This window comes from Ursus maritimus, unplaced genomic scaffold (assembly GCF_017311325.1).
Source record: "Ursus maritimus isolate PB19 unplaced genomic scaffold, ASM1731132v1 scaffold_2, whole genome shotgun sequence".
In the NCBI taxonomy this organism is placed as follows: Eukaryota; Metazoa; Chordata; class Mammalia; order Carnivora; family Ursidae; genus Ursus; species Ursus maritimus.
In genome coordinates this window covers 10,149,794-10,156,907 of record NW_024424452.1, presented here as the reverse complement: position 1 = coordinate 10,156,907, position 7,114 = coordinate 10,149,794, and positions in this window count along the sequence as shown.

The window sequence follows — 7,114 nt, the reverse complement described above, 5'->3', positions numbered from 1 at the left end:
TTGGATGCATTAAGTTTTGGGTGCCTGTTTGCCAGCCAAGTGGCTATATATATATATATATATATGTATATATTTGCTCAAAAATATTTTACTGATGGGGTTCGTGATAAAAATTTTCTAGATGAGGGGTCAAGAGCCCTGGGGGAAAGGCTCGCTTACTCTAGGTCAGTGATTAGGATTTGTCCCAACTTGCTAACTTGGTGCCTGGCTAAACACATGCTGGTGACAAGTAAGAAGCTCCATGGGGACACTGTCACAGGATGAGCCCAAGACTGTCACCCAGGGCAGGGGCCTGAGCCTGAGCTGTCCTAGCCTTGGGACAAAAAGAGCTGGCATCATAGGATCCCTGTAGTCAGACACAGTCTGCCCCCTTCTCGCCCACTCTGGGTGACCTCACCCAGACACGTCACTTGGTGACTCCCCTGCCCTGTCTGTGAACTGCAAGACCCAAGGACCCAACTGTGTCCTTGCACCTGCACTTTGATGGTAAATAGGCCCCTCACACTTAATGTGTCCAGGCTGGAGCTCTTAATTGGGGCCTGGAGCTGCTCTTCCACAGCTGTTCCTCATCTCAGTAAATGACACTGCCATCATCTGGTGGTTCAGGCCCAAACTTGCAGGTGGCCTTGACTTTTCTCTTTCTCTCCCCCTGCCCTTGCATCTGATCCCTCAGCAAATTCTATTGGCTTTCCGTACAGAATATATCCAGAATTCCACCACTTCTCCCTCCTCCCTGGTCTAGCCTGGGTGTACTGGGCGATAGTCCCTGGGTCATGTCCTCCTATTATCCTTCAGAGCCTTTGAACACATGGGTCAAAGTGTAACATTCTTTTGCTTTTAAACCCAAAGCCCTTACTTCGACCTCTACAGGACTTAGCCCCTGGCTACTTCTTTGCTTTTATTTCTTCTCTCCTTGCTCACTTTTGTCAACCATGGTGTGCTTCTTTGGCTGTTCTTACTTCCCAAGCATGTGCTCGTCACAGGGTTTTTGACCGGAGGTCGGGTGTCCCCACCCAGCCCAATAACTTAACATTCTTTGTCACTCCCTATCTTCTTTCCTGGTGTTTATTGCTTTTTAATTTTTTAAAATATTTTTGTAAGTTTACTTTTTTTATTTTTTAAAAGATTTTATCTATTTATTTGAGCGGGAGAGAGAATGAGAGAGAGAGAGCGCGTGCGTGCGAGCAAGCATGAGCAGGTGGAGGGGCCGAGGGAGAGGGAGAAGCAGGCTCCCCGCTGAGCAAGGAGCCCCATGTGGGGCTTGATCCTGGGACCCTGAGATCAGGACCTGAGCCGAAAAGGCAGATGCTTAACTGGCTGAGCCACCCAGGCACCCCAAAAGTTTATTTATTTATTTATTTTTTAGTAATCTGTATACCCAACGTGGAGCTTGATCTCACAGCTCTTCCTACCAAGCCAGCCAGGTGCCCCTATCCTGGCTCTGAATCCTCATGGCCCCGATTCCCCTGACATTACGGTGAATCCTTTATCAACTGTTTCCTGGGGGCCGTGCTAGCAAATTACCACAAACTCGGCCTAAGTGACTGTGAGTCCGTGTGTGTGCTGGGGAGCAAATGAAGAAGCAACAGAAATTAATTTTCTCACAGTTCTGCGGACCAGAAGTCTGAAATAGTTTGAGCCCAAATCATCACCCCTTCTGGAGGCTCTAGAGGAGAACCAGTGCTTTGCCTCTTCCAGCTTCTTCTTTATTAAATTGCAGCAAAAAAGCACATAATATAAATTTACCATCTTTTCCATTAAGTAGGCTCCACACCTAGCCTGGAGCCCCGTGCAGGACCCGAACTCACGACCCTGAAATTAAGACCTGAGTGGAGATCAAGAGCTGGAGACCCAACCAAATGAGCCACCCAGGCGCCCTCACCTTAACCCTTTTTTTTTTTTTTTTTGAGAGAGAGAGAGAGAGAGAGAGAGAGTGTGTGCGCTGGGACACGCATGTGACCAGGGGAGAGGAAAAGGGCGAGAGAGAATCTTGAAACAGTCTCCACGCCCAGTGTGGAGCCCGACGTGGGGCTCAATCCCAGGACCCCAAGCTCATGACCTGAGCCGAAACCAAGAGTCGGGTGCTTAACGCCTGAGCCACCCAGGCGCCCTTGTTTGTTAAACATCCCCTTTTGTGCATGTAGTATTTTCCTGATTTTGTTTGGGTGCGTCTCGGCGTTCTCTTACAGCTCACTGGGCTTCTTTAAGACGATTATTTTCTGATCTCTGTCAGGTAGTTCACGGCTCTACATTTCTGTAGAGTTGGTTACTGGAGCTTTATTAGTTTTCCGGTGGTGTCGTGTTTACCTGATGCTTCATGATCTGTGTGGCCTTGCATGGGGCGTCTCAGCGCTGAAGGAGCAGGTGCCCCTTCCAGTCTTTACAGACTCATTTTAATAGCGAAAGACCTTTTCCTGCCAGTTCCCTGATGTATGGGTCTGTCTCTGGGATTGTGTTATAGTGGGGCTGGAGCTGGATCTCCTTTGTTGGGCCCACACTGGGGTCCGCAGTCTGTCACCAGGCCCGTCGCCAAGGGCATGGGTGGATGTGGCTTCTCCTGGGTCCCTGAATGTGTTTCCGTGGCGATACCGGGCTGGTCCTGGGGTGGGCAAGCCTGCTTCCAGGCCATGGTACAACGGGGCTGGAGCCAAGTCATGGGACTGTTTGAGGGACTAGAGCCAGGTCTGAGGCCAGGGGGCTGGCTGGGCACTGCCGCTCCTGGATCCCGTGGTGGAGGGGCGGGTGCCAGGATCATGGAGAAGCAGGGTGGTGCCAAGCCCGTAGCTCCTGCTCTGCAGCTGGGCCCACAGTTGATGGGCCTGCCACCAGTGTGTGGATCTGCCTTCTAAAGGGGTCATCCTGTGGAGCGTCTGGGAGGCTCGGTCGGTTAAGCCTCCAACTCTTGGTTTTGGCTCAGGTCATGGTCTCACGGGTCGTGGGATGGAGCTCTGCATTGGCTCTGCCCTCAGCGGGGAGTCTGCTTGAAGATTCCCTCCCTCTGCCCCTGCTTCCCCTTTGCTCTTTCTTTCTCTCTCTCTCTCTCAAATAAATAAATAAGTCTTAAAAAAAAAATAAAAGTGGGCATCCTGGATCTTGGGGTCCGTTGAGGTTTCACCTCCTCCCTAGCTCCCGAAGCTCCCACAAAGGCATTTTTGTCCATGAATGGCTGGCGAGTATTTGTTTCTGTTGGGGGGTGTGGGCTGGGGATGAGTTCTGCCATCTTGCTGTCCCTTTTCTGTAGTTTTCTTTTCTTGCTGTGTTTTTGCCTGGTTTTGGTATCAGGGTAATGCTGGCCTCTTAGAATAAACTTGGAAATGTTCCCTCCTCTTCCACCTTTTTTTGGCGGGGGTGCATTTCAGGAGGATAGGTGTTCGTTCTTTATTTTTTATTTTATTTATTTATTTATTTATTTATTTATTTATTTATTTATTTTTTAAGATTTTATTTGCCGTACGTCACTGCGGGTATCATTTTTATCGTTTCTATAGTCTTTAATCTCTCTTTTAACTTCTTTTTTGACTCAAGAATTATTCAGGAGAGGGGGCCTGGGGGGCTCAGGTGGTTGAGTGTCTCAAGTCATGATCCCAGGGTCCTGGGATGGAGTCCTGCGGCAGGCTCCCTGCTCAGCGGGGAGCCTGCTTCTCCCTCTGCCTGCCCCCCCACTTGTGTGCACACATATGTGCGTGCGTGCACAAAAATAATAAAATCTTTTTTTAAAAAAAAGAATTTACCAGTGAAGCTAACTGGTCCAGGGCTTTTCTGTGTTGGGAGAATTTTGATTATTTTTTATTTTTTATTTTTTTTAAAGATTTTATTTATTTATTTGACAGAGAGAGAGACAGCCAGCGAGAGAGGGAACACAAGCAAGGGGAGTGGAAGAGGAAGAAGCAGGCTCCCAGTGGAGGAGCCCGATGTAGGGCTCGATCCCAGGACTCTGGGATCACGCCCTGAGCCGAAGGCAGACGCTTAGCGACTGAGGCACCCAGGTGCCCCGTCATCTGCAGACTCTTTTCCCGTCTAAGGTAACTGTTATGGGCTGAATTGTATCTCTACAAAATTTGTATGTTGAAGTCCGACCCCCAGGACCTCAGAATGTGACGGTGTTTGCAGAGAGAGCCTTTAAAGAGGCAATTAGATGAAAAGGAGGTTATTAGAATGGATTCTGGTCCAATCTGACTGGTGTCCTTACAAGAAGAGGCGATTAGGAAGAGATAGGCACAGAGCCGAGACCACCGTGGGAAGACTCAGGGAGAACAAGCCGAGGAGAGGGGTCGCAGAAGGAACCAAGCCTGCCCACACCTTGATCTTGGACTTGTGGTCTCCAGAACTGTGAGACAATACATTTCTGTTGTTTAAGCCCCCCAGGCTGGGGTACTTGCCTATGGTCACCTGAGCTAATGCAGTAAGAGTCACAAGGTTGTGGGTAATATTCACAAGGCTTAGGACCTGGATATCTTTGGGGCTATTATCAGCCTCACACATTCACTTGCCGTCTTCCTACCAGAGCGTATAACTAAGGAAAGCAGGGCATTTATGTGTTTTTTCTTCAGACAGTGTTTGCCTCAGGGAATTCCCATTCTGGCGTGGGGAGTCAGATAATGAACAAAGAGGTGAACTATCCCATGTCACGTGGTGGTGGGGCCCTCTGGAGAGAAAGCAGGCGGGGAACAGGTGAGGGAGGAGGGGACAGTTTGTGATTTTAGGGAGACGGAGAAAGTGACATTGGAGTCACCGAAGGCTGAGAGGGAGCCAAGAACGTTGATAGCAGAGGGAAGAACGCTCCGGGCCGGGGAGACAGCAGATGCTGACCCTCAGCGGGGTGGCCTCCTCCCTGCAAGGAGAAGTAAGAGGGCCAGCGTCAAGGCCTGGCCTGGCAGAGGGCCGGGTAGCAGGACGTGTGGTCAGAGCAGCTGGTCCAACTCAGGTAGGGGCTCTGAGGCCGTCAGAAGGCCTCTGGCTTCGGCTCCTGAGTAAGACAGGAGCCATGGCAGGACTCTGAGCCAGACGTGTTGACTTGACTTGACTTAGGTTTTAAAGGCTTGTTTTGGCTGCTCCATGGCGAGAAGGCTAAAGGGGTGCCCGGGGAGAATCGGGGAGCTTGGCGAGGAAGCTACGTCGGTCAAGCGGGCACGAGCTCCTGGCGGACCAGGGTACTCAGCCCTGGAGGCTGTGAGGAGGGGCCGGACTCCGGCTGTCTTCCGGAGGCAGGGCCGTGGGATTTGCTGGGCCATCTGCTGTGGGGAGTGAGAAGAGAGGAGTCACACTCCTGAATGCTGGCCCGACTACCAGAGAGCCACCAGAGCGGCCGCCTACTGAGAGGGGAGCAGGATTTGGAAGTTGGGGGGCGGGGGGCCATGAGACCTCCAGGTGGAAGCGTTCAGAGTTGGATGCGCTAGTCCGGAGCTCCGGGGAGAGGTCTAGGCTGAAGGGGTCGGTTTGGGGGTCACCAGGGCGGAAGTGGTGTTCAAAGCCACCAACTATGAGAAACCAAAGCAGGGAGGCCCCAGGATTGAAGGCTGGGACTGGCCAACTGTCAGCGGCCAGAGAGTGGAGAGAGGACCAGCCGGGGGTGTTTTCGTTGAATGAATGAGCGAGCGAGTCTCCTTTGTCACTACTCTTGGGCAAGCTGTGTCACCCCCACGGACTGTCCCAGTGGTGTCACCCCTGTGGGTCTTCAGGGACCTGCCGCTCTCCCCTTCCTTCCCGCGGCCTTCTCCCAGCAGGTGCTCTGTCTGTCCGGACCCTCCTCGTCGGTCTTCCTGGTAAATTGCTGTTTCTGCTCCACTGTTCTCTGGGGTACCCTCCCAGAGCATCAGCCCACCCGCTTCTCTTTCCAACCCAGCCCCTCCTGGCGCTTTGCTGGCAAACACACAGATACCCAGGCTCCCGACAAACAGCTCCCTCGCCTCCCAGCTGCCTTAGGAGTATGCCCACCGGCTGTGGGGTTGGCTCTCAGGAGGTCGGGTGCAGGCGTGAGCCTGTGTGGGCCCTGGAAGTGGATTTGGTGGTTGGGGGGAGGGGATTCCAGAATCTGGCACCCAGGACGTGGTCTAAAGGGGAGTCGTGTGCTCCGGGTGGGCACGTGCCTAGGCCCCATGGATTTCTGGCCCCGAGGAGAGGGGAATGGCCCTGGGGATGGGGGCCTCCGACAGTGATACCGAGGCTCCCAGTGCCACCTGCAAGATCTCATAGTCTGGGTTGATACCATACCCGCAGGGGCTGAGAGCCAAGGGCAGGTGATATTGGTAAATAGTCCCCCAAAAATATACCTTGAAGAGTAGACGTTCCTACCCCCCCCACCCCAGGCAGATAAGAGAGGACAAAGGAGGCCGTGACTCAGTTTCCTTCAAAAGGTTTTCATTTATTAGTCTTTTCTCAAGCAGTTAATTCTCTTTTCATATTTAAAAGAAAAAAAAAGTATGTGTTTCATCCAGAGTTATACCAAAGTGATTAAGGTGCATCTTCTACTGGGGAATATAGCTCCCCAGATCAGAGGGAAAAAAATTTTTTTTCAGTTAACCACGAAAATAAAACCAGGAGAACATCAACAATCAAAAATCATCCCCAAATATCCAGGACAAAAAATAAAATATTTATTGATCTATCACAGCGAGACACAAAGAGACGGGCGGGGCAGGGGTGGGAAATGCTCTGATGTAGGTACGGTGGCTCCGAGGGAGGGACGGGGGATACAGTACTGCATGGGGGGGACCCAGGTTGGGGAGGAGATTCCTGCCACCCCAGCTGGCATAGCTCCTCACACCCTGGGTGCTCAGGCCCCATCGTAGGGGTGTGTGTGGTGGGGTGGAGGCAGGGCACAGGCCACCAACACAGGTTAGCCAGCTTGATGGTGGGGGCACCCAGCCAGCTAGTGGTGCTGGGCGGTCAGCTGGGGACGGGGATGGATGGATGGCTGAATTCCACAAGAGCAAGAGGGCTATTCCCCATGGGGGGTCTTCCCATCCGCAGGTGTCCCAGACATGGGGAATAGGTGGGGGGCAAGGGGGCTGAGAGATGGTTATGACCGAATCCAGCTTGAGGCTTTAGGTGCTTGGGTACCAACTGGACCGCAGCCGGGGTTGGGGGGGGGGGCGGTTCTGGTGGGCAGGGGGAG